The sequence below is a fragment of the Sciurus carolinensis genome, chromosome X (assembly GCF_902686445.1).
Source record: "Sciurus carolinensis chromosome X, mSciCar1.2, whole genome shotgun sequence".
In the NCBI taxonomy this organism is placed as follows: domain Eukaryota; kingdom Metazoa; phylum Chordata; class Mammalia; order Rodentia; family Sciuridae; genus Sciurus; species Sciurus carolinensis.
In genome coordinates, this window is record NC_062232.1 from 34,028,773 (window position 1) to 34,043,058 (window position 14,286).

The 14,286-nt window shown below is 41.9% G+C and overlaps 1 protein-coding gene across 3 annotated transcripts in view; it reads left to right on the plus strand.

The window, feature by feature from the left end:
- The first annotated feature begins 768 nt into the window (after nucleotides 1-768).
- The window catches only part of Usp9x (ubiquitin specific peptidase 9 X-linked), a 114,641-nt gene continuing 101,123 nt past the window's right edge, over nucleotides 769-14,286 (plus strand). Inside the window, exon 1 of one of the 3 annotated variants that reach the window (XM_047537010.1) lies at nucleotides 769-1,539. The gene's annotated coding sequence lies outside the window, so the exon portion shown is untranslated. Of the gene's footprint in view, nucleotides 1,540-2,033; nucleotides 2,238-14,286 lie in introns of those variants that run through there. The other 2 variants (XM_047537012.1, XM_047537011.1) reach the window with 2 other exon arrangements.

Genomic DNA, 14,286 nt, shown 5'->3' on the forward strand with positions numbered 1-14,286 from the left:
CAAACCCTCGGGACATCGCGCCGCCGCTGCCGCCGCCCGTGGCCCGGCCCGTTCGTGTCACGTGACACGGGTCAGCTGAGCCGCCGGGACCCCTAGGCACCACGGAGGCGACCGCCCAGCGTTTGGTCTTGGGATCTCATCTTTCCGCCGCCCCTCCCCCCAATCCCGGAAAAGGGGGGGGGAGGCGGTGACGTCATCATCCGGGCACTCGTCGGCGGGGCCACGGTTCACAATGGAACAAACAAGCGTCCCGAGTCAAACTCAGCGACGCGGCTGCGGCTCACGCGATTAACCCTGTCCGCGCCACATACTCAGCCAGTCCCCACCGCCCAGCCCCTCCTCCGGCGCGGTATGCCGGATTCTCTCGGGCCTCCCTTCCCCCATCTCGGCCCGTCCTCGCGCCACCTCTGCCCTCGTTCGGTTTCCGAGCTGAGGGGTATGGAACAGTTTCTGGCCGTAGCATGACCCCGGAGGGGCTGGCCGGAAGAAACGGTACTGCGCGAACAATCTTTACCGCATTGTCTTCCCCTCCCCCATCCAGCTCTCAGGGTTCCAGGCGTCTTTCGACCGGCCCGGCCCCCAAGCGGCTCACGCGGTTCTCCCAGGCTCCACAGCCCGGGTGGAGGGGGAGAAGTGGGTAGCTAAGAGAGAGGGGGCTGGGCAGGGGCAGGGGAGGGTCGAGAGGCGGGGTCTTGAGGGGGCGGGGTCTCGAGGGGGCGGAGGACTTCGGGCTTTGGGCGGTGCTGGGGCTAGTGGGAGTCTGCGCCGCCGCGCTGCCGCCGCCGCCACCGCTGCTGCTGCCGCCGCCGCTACCGCCGCCGCCACCACTGGTCGAGCGGTTTTTTTTTCTTTTTGGTTTGCCGGATCCGCCATATTGACGAGGACGGGTATCCGCGGCTGCGGAAGCTAGTCTCCGCTGCCGCCGGAGCCGCAACCTCTCCGCACCAGGCCCGTTTGGGCCTCTGCCGCGCCGAGCCCCTCCCCGCCTTGCACAGCTCACAGGCCTCGCGGGAGACCGCTGCTGCCGCCTCTCTCTCGCGGGAGGCGGCCGCCTTAGCGCCCGGTGCTCGGGTCGGCGCCGGGAGCGAGAAGGTAGCCGCAGCAAAGCGACCAGGCCTGGAGCGGAGACAGAGGCGGCGTCTAGGGGAAGGTGAAGGTGCCGCTGCAGGAGGAGGAGCGGGAGGAGGTGACGCAGGAGAAACGCACCGCCCGGAGCCCTTCAGAGCTCAGCTAGAGCCCCAGCCCGAGGGGAGAAGGGGGAAGAGGGCCGTTGCCGGCCGAGGAGGAGGAGGAGGAGGCGGCTGCGGCCACCGCTGCTGCAGGGTGAGGAGCGAATTCCGGCGCTCGTGTGCAGCCCCCTAGTTTTAACGCCCGCAGTCCCGAGCCCGGCCGCTGCAGCCTCTCGACACACTTTGTCGCCCGTCACCCCCGAGCCTGGGATGCTCGCAGGTTAGGCCTTGCCCCGGGACTGAGGTTTGCCTCTCCTGCTGCCTCCCGCCTCCGCGTGTCCCGGTTCTGAGAAGACGCCTGTGTCGTGCGGTGAGTAGCCAGCCGCTCCGGGGCGACGCGCCTTTCCGGGGCCAACAGCTGGATCTGGGTGAAGGGAGGGGGGTGTGTGTGAGGTCCCTCCCTCAGCGGCTGCCGGCCGGCCGGCGGGGCCGGGGGCTTCCCCGCTCCCCCTTCCCCGCCCCGGGCTGGGCGGGCGAGCGCGGGGTTCTGTTCCCTGCCCAGCCGGTGTCCCGAGAGCGTGTCTGTGTGTTTTGGACTGTAAGGGAAAATGGCTGACGGCTCCGTCCCTCCCCCTCCTCCCCCTCCTCCCCCTTCCCGTCCTGTCTGGGGCCGAGTAGGAGGATGGAGTCTCCGGGCGCGGCGTGCAGCCCCCCCCATCCGCACCCGGGGGCCGGGTCAGCGCCGGGGGCGAACCGCCCCCGCCCGGGGCCTTGCAGCCCAGCGGAGTCGCGGCCGCTCTTCTCCCCAGTCTCGTTCCACTTGACACCAAACGCCATTACTGAGGTGGAGTGATTTGGAGCGGTAGCGCTAGGCCTCGGCTACGCCTGGCTATCGGACCTGACGACTTGTCCGCCTCCCCCCACCCTCCCGCGATAACCCGCAGTTTCTCCGCGGCCCTGTGGTCTGGAAGTCGGAGCCGGGTTATCGGCCGCCGCCACCTCCTTCGCCCCCCTTCGTTGCCCAGGGCCAAGCCGCGGACGATGTTTTGATGCCGAAATCGCTTCCAAGTGAGCTTGGACCTACCACCTTTCTATTTTAACTGTTTCTGCGAAAATATTAGCATGTGAGACTTGGTTAGTGGTAAAACCTTGAGATTCTTGGGGTGTGAGGCTTCAGGTTTGACAAATGGCTTATTTTCATTCATTGTGAAATATTTAAAGAGTTAGGGAGCAGGTGTCTACTTGTTTGGTTTGGCCTTTTTTTGTTTTTGGTGTGGATTTCTGCAGCGACTGCAACTTACCCTGGAATTTTAAGGAATTTTTTTGGGTTTTTTTTTTTTTTTTTTTTTTTTTTTAGTAGATCCTGCTTAAATCGTTGTTTTTCTTTGGAAGTTCCGTAGTTCTAACGTTAATTGTGTTTTCCTGGTGCAGTTTACAGGTGTGTGTGATTGCTTCAGCTTGTCTGAATTTAACCGAGTTGTAGGTTTAGGTTAAATATTCTTGCTTTCTTTTGGGAGAAGAGAGAGTAGCCGCCTTTTACCTGGAAACCCCTGAGTCTTCTGAATACCGCTCGTATAATTTCACTCTTGAGGGAGAGTCATTTTGGGTGCATTAAGAAAGTTTTCTGCAGGTACCTAACCCTCTCTTGGAGCTCATTATCTACCTTATGATAAAAGGGCTAGTTAGCCCAGATTAGCTTGGCTTTCTTAACCCTTACACTTGAACTTAAAAATAGAGACTGCAAACTCCTTTAGATCTCTCACTGGTCGACTGATTCACTGGGCTGCCATTTTTGGTTTCAGCAAATGCCTTCTAAATTCTTGGAAAATATATGCAATAAATACACAAAGAAGTCAGTATTTGTTTGCTCAATTTTTAAATTCTTGTGCTTTGTCATTCTTGTAACTGTAACCCTTTAAACTATTGTTTCAGTGTTTGGGTTGAGGGAAAACCTCAAGTATTCAGAATCGATAATCCAAGGGTGAACTCAAAAATGTTTTTGATATTTTTCTAATATGTTTGCTTTCTCTGATTTAAAAATGTAACTTTTAGACTATACGGCATTTCTTCTCTTGACTCTTTTTCATAAATTTTTTGAGTGATCATGTAACTGTTGTAATTCTTGTTATCTTAATGTTCTGCTGTTTCTTTTGTTTGCTGACCTTGGTAGTTTCAGAGAATTTCTGGAGGGACTGAATAACAGCAAGGACGGTACATGTGAGAATCTACATTCTTATAAAAAGTAACTTCGAAGGGCAGATTTTACCCTTCACCAAATTGAGATGTCTTGTTGGTATTCCATAGTTCTCTTATTTTTAATATCAGTGAATGCTCAAGTAGGATTTACTTCAGCTCTTTTGTCTTCCAGGATCTTGAAATACATTTTCTGATATCTCAAGAAGATGAGAGATTTAGTGGATATCTCTTCAGAGATCATTTGTCTTTGACATGGTATTAAGAATGCTGCTTATAGTTTTGGAAATGGATGTTTGCCATGAATTTGCCAGTCATCCAGTTCTTGATTAATTGGGTACATGCAAGCGTTCTTTTAGCGTATTTTTATTTCGTGAGATCAATTTTAATGTCTTTATGCATTAGTTCCAGAATTTTAATATCAAAACCAATCCTTAAATCGGGTTAAAGAAAGTTATTTGAAATATATGTGTGTGTGTGTGTTAAAGGATTACTTCTCTTTTGAACCTTTTGGGCTATAATCAGGGTAGGAAGGATTCTTATCCCATGGTTATAGAGCTACTAGTTGACTTTTGTTCTAAAAGGACATGATCTGTCATTTATTGCCAGCATTATATTTTCCCCTCTTACTGGTAGGTTTTCTGAATCCTGAAATGTTTTTTATTTCAAAAATTGAGAAACAGGATTCGGGTTTCCATTTGGTTCTTTTAGGAACTGTGTATTTGAAAGGCATCTATTAAGTTCTTGTATTATTTTAGCGTAGTTTTAACTATTTGGGGGAATAGTTAATGCATTGACCTCTACTCTTAGAATCACTTGGGAGTTTTTAAAAAACTGATTCCTGCGTCTCACCCTCAGAGACTAATCAATTTTGTCCGATCTGGGGCTTGGGCAAAGGTATATTTTGAAAGCACTGTGTATGATTCTGATACGCAGAGTTGAAAACTTTTAAGTGGATAAATAAGTAAATGGATTTTCCCCAAGTGTTGTCAGTTATCAGTATAATTAACTTATTGAGCATTAATTACATGTTGGCACTGTTAAGCATTTATATTTATTATGTACACAGTATTTTCATTACACAGGTGAGGGTCTGAAGTCTGTGGGTCTCAACCAGTGGTGCTTCAACAAATGTGTTAGTGAAAAGATACTCATTAATATTGTTTGGAAAAAAACATTTAGATATTGAATTGTTTGCTTTATCAGAATAGCTTTAGATTTAGTTTTGTTTGTAAGACTATCAAATGTAATTTGAGAAATATCTTGGTTTGTCAAGGGAGATGTTTAAACTGTGTAGCAAATAGGTTCTTTGTCTTCCATATGTTTCACAGAATGTTCAGTGATAGTTAGTTGCTGGGTTTGTTTATGACTAAAATAATGTTAGACAACATTCCTAAAGATGTTAAACAGGCATTTGTGCCGGTAAGTTATTTAAATCATCCCATAAGTGAATATTTAATGATGTGAAAATCTATTATCTCAACTTGAAAATTCTGAGTTTATTTGGTTTAAAACTAGTTTATTTCACACACACACACACACAAAACTTTTTAAAGCTAAGGGTTTACTTTTGGATTTTTGTGGCATTGTTTGATAATTGTTTTGTGGAATGAACAAAATAGCAATAACAGACATTTGTTTGGTGTTTGTATCTCTTAATCTCTTTGATCCCCTTTGCTACATTCTGTGTGGGAGGAGGAAGTTAAAAGTGTGGGATATCTGAACATTCCTTTGTTTTTAAAAAAAAAATTTTTTTCAGTGCTGGGGATTGAACCCCAGAGCCTCCTGCATGCTAGGGGTGTAGCTCTACCAGTAAGCTGTACACCCATCCCTATGAGCATTCTTAATACAACACAAAATTATTCAAAGCTCTTTGTTATATTATCATAGAAAATAGGATTTCAGTGACAAAGTTTATGTACTTTAAGGAAACGACAAATATTTTGCTTGGACTTATCATTTTTATTGTTAGTTATAAAGTGATGATCATTGTAATACACTTTTTAAGGAATGAGATGTGGTAGTATATTGTTAGGATGAGGTATTTACTTAAAATTTATTCTCAAATATACCTGTGCTAAGTCCTGAGGCTTTTAACACACACCCCTGTGTCCTGTATGTATATTCAGCAAATGAGTTTTCAGTTTTCTCGGTTACTTCCTAATGGAGATTTTTTTGCCTCAGCTATATATTGGAATCATCTGTGGAGCTTTTTCAAAATATTTTTGCCTAGGTCTTACTCTTTCTAGGTTGTATGTGAGTAGATTTGGAGAAGGAACTGGGCATTTAAAATAAAACATTTCTGGGCGACTCTAAAGTGTAACTAGGCCTTTTTTTTTTTTTTTTTGGTAGTTCATTTAAGGAAGAGGGAGATGAGACCTTTTGCATTTTGTGTTTTACCACTAGGCAGCAGTATTCTTGCGTGAGTTTAGTTTTGTCAGTCACGTTTGCCAAAAGTTCCAGACTCAAACAGTGAAAAATTGAGGACACTAGATTAAGATAATAGCTGTCAGGATAGGGATTACACATATACACACACTTGGTCACGTATACACTTGTTCACATATGTGTATCTAATACATTGTTTATCACTTTTGAGAATGTTCTCAGTTATGGTTCCAGCTCCAAAATTAGTATTTTAAATATCTGTTAAGGCATTGCTTTCCTTTTTAAAAAATTCAAATATTGGGGTCACATCCCCAGCTTTCGGTATGCTCTTTTAAAATTCTTTGCTCCTTTGCTCATTCTCTTCATTACTTGGAGTCACTTGACCTAGTAATCCTTTTATGAGTAGTCCTGGAATAGATCTTGGTGATAGTCAGACCCCTCATTTTTCAGATAAGGCAAATGGCTCAAGAGATGAAGTAGCATGACCAAGATAGGCATGTATAGATTACCTTCTTCATGAAGCTATTTCTGTATGCAACAAAGCACATTATTTTCTAAACCATTACCTTTGGAGTCATTTTTAAAATTAACACTGAGTTCTCTCCCTGGTAATGGATAAGGTCGGGGTTTCTGTCCTTTTACTTTGTGTATTACAGAGCACCTAGAGTAATGCCGTTCACAGTAAACTATTTATTGATTGTCTGAATGGCAAAATCGGGGGCAGTATTTGATTTCTGGTGCCTTAAACTGCTTGTGTAGAATTGATGCATCATTGTTATATAGCACTGTACACTTTATTTTCTTTGTGTAACTGATCAATCACCTGAGCTTTGAACATGTTAGACCCATGTTAACCATTATCAAAGGAATTGTTTTCCTTGGGATGATTTTTGAACTTGGTAATCTTTGATATTAGATCCCATTCTTTACAGTCCGAATTGGGAGGAGGAGAAATTTTAAACTAAAGAGAGAGTAGGAGAAGCCTCCCATTCCTATCTTTTGTGCCCATTTTCTTTCTGCTGACTGCTTATTGAGAGATGTAAGTTTTGGTTGTTGGTTACATTTCTCTTTTTCTGTTCTTTCTTTTACCTGGTTACTTGGAACGTTTTTAAGTCTACTCATTAACTTTGACCTCAGAGCCTAGAAATTGCCTTATGGTATTAGGCCCACATTCTACTTTAACAGAGTGTTTTGTCTGTGATCAAGATAACGTAGAAGGATTTGGTTGCTCTCCTTGATAAGGGTTCTAATTCAGAACAGAGATCAGCAAACCTTTTCTGCGAAGGCCCAGATAATGAACATGTTGTTCTTTGTGGGCTGAGGCAAAATCAAGGACATTGGATAAATTTTGTATTAATGAAATTAAAGATAGAGTGATAATTGAGTACAGTCATGTATAATTCAAGTCTGATGAGTGCAACAGAATTTGGTGTGGGGAGGTAATACACCATTTGCTTAATTGGGGTTCAGTTTCTACCATCAGATTGATGGCAAATGTTCCTGTGTGAAATCCATTCTTTGTGGACTGAATACAAACAGGGGACTGAATTTGATCTGTGACCATGGTTTGCTGACTCCTGGTTAAGAGCAGTGTTTACCAAACTGGAGGGCTTATTAAAACAGATTGCTGTGCCCACCCCCAGAGTTTGATCCTGTAAGTTTGGAATGGGGCCCTAGAGTAGGCATTTCTAACAAATTCCCACACTGGGAACCATCTTGAGAGAAATGCTGACTTAAAGATTAATTCCTGCATATCCTGCTTTTCTTCAGGCTTATTATTACTTTGTCTAATTCTATCTTGAATCTTTTTTATTTTTGTACTTTATATTAAATCCAACAATTGTGTATTAAATGCCTATCATGTACTGGGTATTGTACTATGTATTAGGTAATAGGAATATAAGGTAAAAAAGAATTGTCCCTGTCACATATACTGGTTAGAGTGAATTTAAGAAACAATTTCCAGAAACACTTTAGAGGTTAAGAGTCTGTGAGACAACACCATTTTGAAAGCAGGCCAATGGTGTAAGCTAAATTGGAAAAGGGCTTTGTCAAATACAGTAATATTTCATTAATTTGGTGTCTTGGGGAATAATGTTCTGTATAAATTAATTTTCAGAATACCAAGGCTTGCTTCTTAAGCCATAATTTAATATTTAATCGAAAGCTTTCTAAAGACGTTATGCTTTCTGTAATTTGTATCTGATTGTGAAGTTAATATATTCTGTCATTAAGAGAAAGATTGGGGCGCATAAGAGGGTAAAAGACAAAAGGAAAACAAAAACCCCACCTCTGCTAATTTCACCGTATAGAAGCACCCGTATTATTCGACAGGTCTATTTTCATTTATCTTTAATTAGATGGGAAATACTGTAGGTACACTCCCTCCCCATTCTATTTTTAAACTTTCTATAAATATTTTTTCATAGCCCTATAATAATCTTTTAAATGAGTTTATCATTACATAACTTTTCCTTAATACCTTTTAAATTGTCTTTTTTTTTTTTAAACACTATTACTCTGAACATTTGGGGCAAATGCATTCCTCAGAATTTCTGATTATTAAAGATCTTGAGTTATATAATCAGTTTAATAAGTCACATTTTCCACATTTTCACAGATCTGTCTTCTGCCTCAGGACTTGAGGAGGTGCCATTTGTTCATCCTGAAAGACTTTTGTTGTTTTGAGACATGGTCTCACTAAGGTGAGGTGCAGGCTGGTCCCAAACCCCTGGATTCAAGTGATCCTCCTGCCTCAGCCTCCCAGGTAGCAAGCAGTACAGGTGCACACCCCCGTGCCCAGATGAAAGACATTTTATATCCCTTCCTCCCCCTCTTTTTAAAAGATACTTTTTTTGTAAAGACTGTTCAAAACTCTCATCATAGGGTTGATATTAATGTAACTTTTCTACTTGTTTTCCCATCATTTTTCTTGTAATCCCCTGTCCTCCATTTATTTGACTCTCCCAGTTCTCCGTAAACCACCTCCCTTGTGTTCCTACTTCTATACTTTTGTTATTCCTGTATTCTTTTTAGGGGTTCCCTTTGTTTGCTGATGCCAGTTATATCATGAACATAATTTTAATTGCTCTTTGGCCTGTTTGATTTTAAATGTCCGATTTTCATCTTCAGTTATTGATGTTTACAGGATAGTTCACATGTACGCTGAAAGACTCCAGACTTTTTAAAAATTAAAATTGTAAGAATGATGTTGCTTTCTTGATAACTTATTTTCATTGTTTTAAGTTGTGGTTCTGGTCTTTGTTTCCTTTATGTGCTGTGAACTATGGAAATGAGATGATAGTGCAGGTTACGGTTGGATATAGGAGGGTCTTTTATAAGAGCTTTATGATGAGCTCTGCTTCCTGGTTTCTATACCTTTTTTTTTTTTTTTTTTTTTTTGGTGTTGGGAATCGAACCCGTGGCCTTGTGCTTACAAGGCAAGCACTTTACCAACTGAGCTATCTCCCCAGCCCTCTATACCTTTTTTGCCATTGAAAAAATGTTAGTCTTCAACTGTGATATATTTGATTTTTGTGTAGTCTTTAGATCAACCCTAAGCCTCTTCTTCCTTAGGTTGGCTAAGTTCAGACTTCTGTGCATTAGCTTAAAAAAGAGGTTTCTTTTTTCCTTTTTTTTTTTTTTTTTTTGCAAAGTCGTATTGCCTGAGAACAATTTGGTTTCAAAAGCTTTGCTGTGTTTTTACAGCTGTATCTTGTTTATTTGAAAGTTCAGGTGTATTTTTATAAAAATGAGTGGAAAACAAAGAAACTGAATATCCTTGAGACAGGGAACTGATTAGGGATTTGCATCTTTACTGGGTTAGGTTGTGCTAGTTGGGTTATGTTGACCTTTTTGGGTGATGGTGAATGAAGTAATTAGAATGAAGTAGAAAATTATGGCAAAAGTGTGATTTTAAAACTTACTGAAAAATGAGGATAATCAGGGGTTTTATATTTTCCTGCTTTCCGGGAGTGGGAGAACCCCTAAAATCATGACTTTATTGTTTGACTTTGAAAGGTTTGACTTCTATCACATTTTCAGGAATACACTGTGGCTTTCTGTTGTTGTTTTGAGTCAGGGTTCACCTATGTTGCCCCAGCTGCCCTCTGAGCTGGCTATCCTCCCACCTCAGCCTCCTGAGTAGCTGGTTACAGATATGCAACCATCTCGCCCAGCTTGGGAATGCATTGTAAATGAAAGGAGGATTGCTGCTTATGTACAGTGTTTGTCTGGATTCTTAGGGAAGTTACTATAGAAAATCTCATTTATGTAAATTTAATCAGTATGTATATGTGTATTTACCGTGCCTTTTGTAGTATATTAATGAGTTGTGGACTTTGGAGCTCCCTGAGCTCTGGCAAAAGGGATTGTGGGGCCAGACCTAGAGTTGGTGGAAGAACCTAATGGAGTCTGTTCTTGTCTGATGTCGGTGTAGTTCATTATTTGGGCCATATAAATGTGTGAGCTAAAGATTGCCTTGATCCTCGATGCATTGTGAGACGTGGAATCCTGTCAATGAAAGGAGAATCATGGGAAGATTATTTGGTTTCTACTGTGTTACACAGCCTCAAGAATCACCTTCAAGTGTGTACCTCATCTGTTCTCTCCCCAAAGTTACTTAAAACTCTTACTATGCCAGTTCTTCTGGAATGAGATAATTTTACTGTAGTTCAATCTGCTTTAACAAGATTACCCCCCGCTCCCACTCTTTTTATATTGGGGATTGAACCCAGGGAGCTATATCTCTAGTCCTTTTGAGACAGGGTCTCCCTAAGTTACTGAGACTGGCTTCAAACTTGTGATCCTCCTGCTTCGGCCTTCCAAGTCCCTGGGATTACAGGCATGTACAAGTGCAAGGTTTTCTTAACCTCCCTAGCTAATCAAAGGGTCCATAACTGACCTGGGTGCTCCAGACTTTCACATCCTAGTGGTTTTATTCTTGGAGCTCCATCTCCCCTTTGCATTAGCTGACATGCCATCTTTGTGGAGTATTTTCTAATTCTCTCCAATTGGAAGTGGTATTTTATTTTCTCTGAACTTGGGTAGCATTTTCCTATGCTTCTGTTTTGTTCTAAACACTGTCTTCTATTTTTTGTTTCTTTGTGTTTCTTCAGAAGCAGCTCCTGGAAAGGTGGCTGTGGGAAGTTTCCTGAAGAGAGGTCCCCCCAGTTCTGTGGATTGAACTCAAGGACTTGTGCTTGCATGTGCTCTGCTACTGAAGAGCAGGCCCAGCCTTTATTTTATTTTGAGACAGGATCTCACTGAGTTGCCCAGGCTGTTCTGGAACTTCTGATCCTCAGCCTCCCAAGTAGCTGGGATTCATAGCTCTGAGTGGTTTTTTATGAGTGGTTGCAACTTTCCTTAGTCTAATTGTGAGAGAGTAATGGATAATAAAGAGCTCTAATCTCAGTCAAAAGGCTTGGCTTATAGTTGTAACTACTAACTAGTAAGCAAGTGGTTTAACCTCGATGAAATTATGAAATGAAGAAGTTGGACTTGCTGATGCCTTTTTTACTTTACTGACGGAGTTGAATTCATTCAGTACCATTTTAAGCAGGGGGAGTATAAAGATGATTAATCTCTACTTTCGGTGCTCTAAGGTCAAATGGGCTAAACAGCTGAGTAAGAGCTGTGTGGTGTGAGGGACTGGGGAGCCCTGGTAGAGCTTGTGTTTAGCATGTAGGAGGCCCTGGGTTCAATCCTCAGCACCTCAAAACAAAAGTGGAAAAAGCAGTGGTAAAAGAATTGAAGAAATCATTTGTTTTGGGTTTGGGTGAGGTTTGGTCCTCAGAGGTGTGCCATTTTGATGGCCTTATAAATTAGAACAGGGACTTGTTAGGAAGGCAAAGAGAGCTATGTGAAATGAGGCAAGGTTTATATACCTTGACAGTGCTTGGCTAGGTAATTCTTTGTTGTGGGATGCTATCCTAATCATTCCTGACCTCTGTCCACAAGATACCTATAGTGCCATCCCCTTAAATTGTGACAACTAAAAGTGTCATCAGACATTTCCAGATGTGTCCTAAGAGCAAAATTGAGAATCATTACTTGAAATGGATCAATGAAGAGTGAAAGGATAATGTTGTGGAGGAAAAACTAATAGTATGTGGAACATTGGAGTTACTGAGAGGGGTGGGGACATGGAAGATGAGACTACAAAGGTAGTTCAAGATCAAGTTCACAAAGGATGCTTGAGTGTCATGTTAGGGCACTTAGGTTTTCGGGGTAATGCATAAGCGTTCAAGTTTAAGTGAGACTGTGTGTGTGTATTTAAGATAATTCTGATGCCAACATTGGATGTGTTGGAAAAGAAGTAGCAGGGGAATTGGGACAGTATTTTAATAGTTCTGCTAAGTGGTGATAAACAATGACTTAGAGAATGGAATGGAGCAATGAGATCCACAGGGCTTCCATTGTATGAGGGATGTGCTGCTATTTGACTTTGGCTTCTCTGACACCATTGGAGTCCTGAGCAAAATACTTCTCTTGTCTTCTCTTTCAGCTCCTTCTCCTAACCCCACTTCCCTCTCACTGATTGTTGCTGCTGTTTGAGATGTGTTGAAAGCTCATAGAGAGAAAGGAATCTGGGTTTTAGAAGTAGATTACTAAAAGGTATATGTTTTTCACCTTCAAAACCCTCCCAAACACAGGGGCATCTGAGAGTGTTAATCTGGCATCAGAGAACGCTAACTCTAGGCTCGCCCTGGTTCAGTTGGTGTTATTTTGCCACTTTTAAGATAGTCTGATATGTAAGAATATGTGAAGTGAACATTTATGTAAGTAGTTGGAATAATTTCATTTTCTACTTTGGAGGGATTTTTTTGTTTTAAAATGGCATTCATATTTTAAGTAAGAATGGTGTAGTGGGAGGGGTACTGGATTTGAGTCAGAGGGCTATGTTTTATAGTTCCAGTTATCCCACTGTCTGTATAAAATCATTTGGATTCTCATTACATTTAAGTGTAAAACCAAGGTGTATACCTAAAAGATGACTTAAGGTAGCTCTTTTTTTTTTTCCCTTTAAGTTTTTAATTTTTGTATTTATCAGCAGATATGTGGAAAAAACTGGAGTCTAGAGAAAATTTCAATTAAAGTTAAAGAGTTAGGGGCTGGGGAGATAGCTCAGTTGGTAGAGTGCTTGCCTTGTAAGCCCAAGGCCCTGGGTTCGATCCCCAGCACCCAAAAAAAAAAAAAGAGTTAATGGATTTAGGAGGTGTTGGATTGACAAGTAAATAATGGAAGGATAGTATAAAATTTGAATGTTTCCTCTCCTATGACTCTTTGCCTATGTGGGGTATGGGGGCTTTATTTTATTTAAAATGAGTTAATTGTACTTGGCCAATAGCTCATAGTATGAATTTTAGGACTGTATACTTGGTAGCCAGGGATATAATTTCATTACTGGCAGAGCACCTTAAAGTTTGGTTAAGGTTTAGGGTTATTTTGCTTTGTTTTCTGCTTGGTTGGTTTTTTGCAGTGTGCTGGGAATCTACCCACACAGGCTACCACCAAGCTACAACCCTGGATGAAAGCTTGGTTGTTTCTATCTGAAGTTTACTTAACCTTTAAACATTATTGCTATTAAAGTTACATATCGCCAACTAGGGAAATAATATTTAGGGGGAGAATTTTTTTTGTTTTCGGAATTGAAGATGAAGTATACAGGTATATATAGTAGCAGTGATTGTCTGTCATAGATGGTTTGAGAGAGAATATTCATACCCCATTTTCATTATTGTAAGGGAACCAGCAAAAGAAACTTATTTTTAAATTCTATTTCTTGGCCTGCTCATTCTCAAACGTGGTCCCAAGACTTTTATGCTCTTAAATTATTGAGGACCCCAAAGAGATTTTATGTGGGAATACATCCATCAATATTTATTATTTTGGAAATTTATCTTTAAAAATATGTATGCATTTAAAAATAACAACCCATTACATGTTACTGTATATTTATGATAAAGAACTTTTCCAAAACAAAAACCTTGGTGAGATCAGTGTCTTTGTTTTATAAGTTTTGCAAAAATATAGAAGCTAGATTCTCTGTCTGCTTTTGCCTTCAAACTGTTACAATATATCATGTAGCCTCTGGATGAAGTCCTTTGTGCAACTCAGAATGACAGTGAAGATGGCAAATGTCTTATTAGGGAAATAATTTTGATCTCTGAATCCCCTTGAAAAAGGATCTCAGAGACTCCAGGAGTCCCTACACCACACTTTTTTTGGGCGCGGCGACCAGGGATTGGACCCAGGGATGCTTAACCACTGAGCCACATCCCCAGACACACTTTTTTTTTTTTTTTAATTTTTCTTTTTTTTAATAGATGAACACAATTATCTTTATTTTTTTATGTGATGCTGAGGATCGACCCAGTGCCTCACATGTGCAAGGCAGGCACTCTACCACTGAGCTACAGCCCCAGCCCCCCTTTTTATGTTTTAGAGATGAGGTCTCACTAAGTTGCTTAAGGGCCTCAATAAGTTGCTGAGACTGGCTTCAAACTTTCCATCTTCCTGCCTCAGCCTTCGGAGC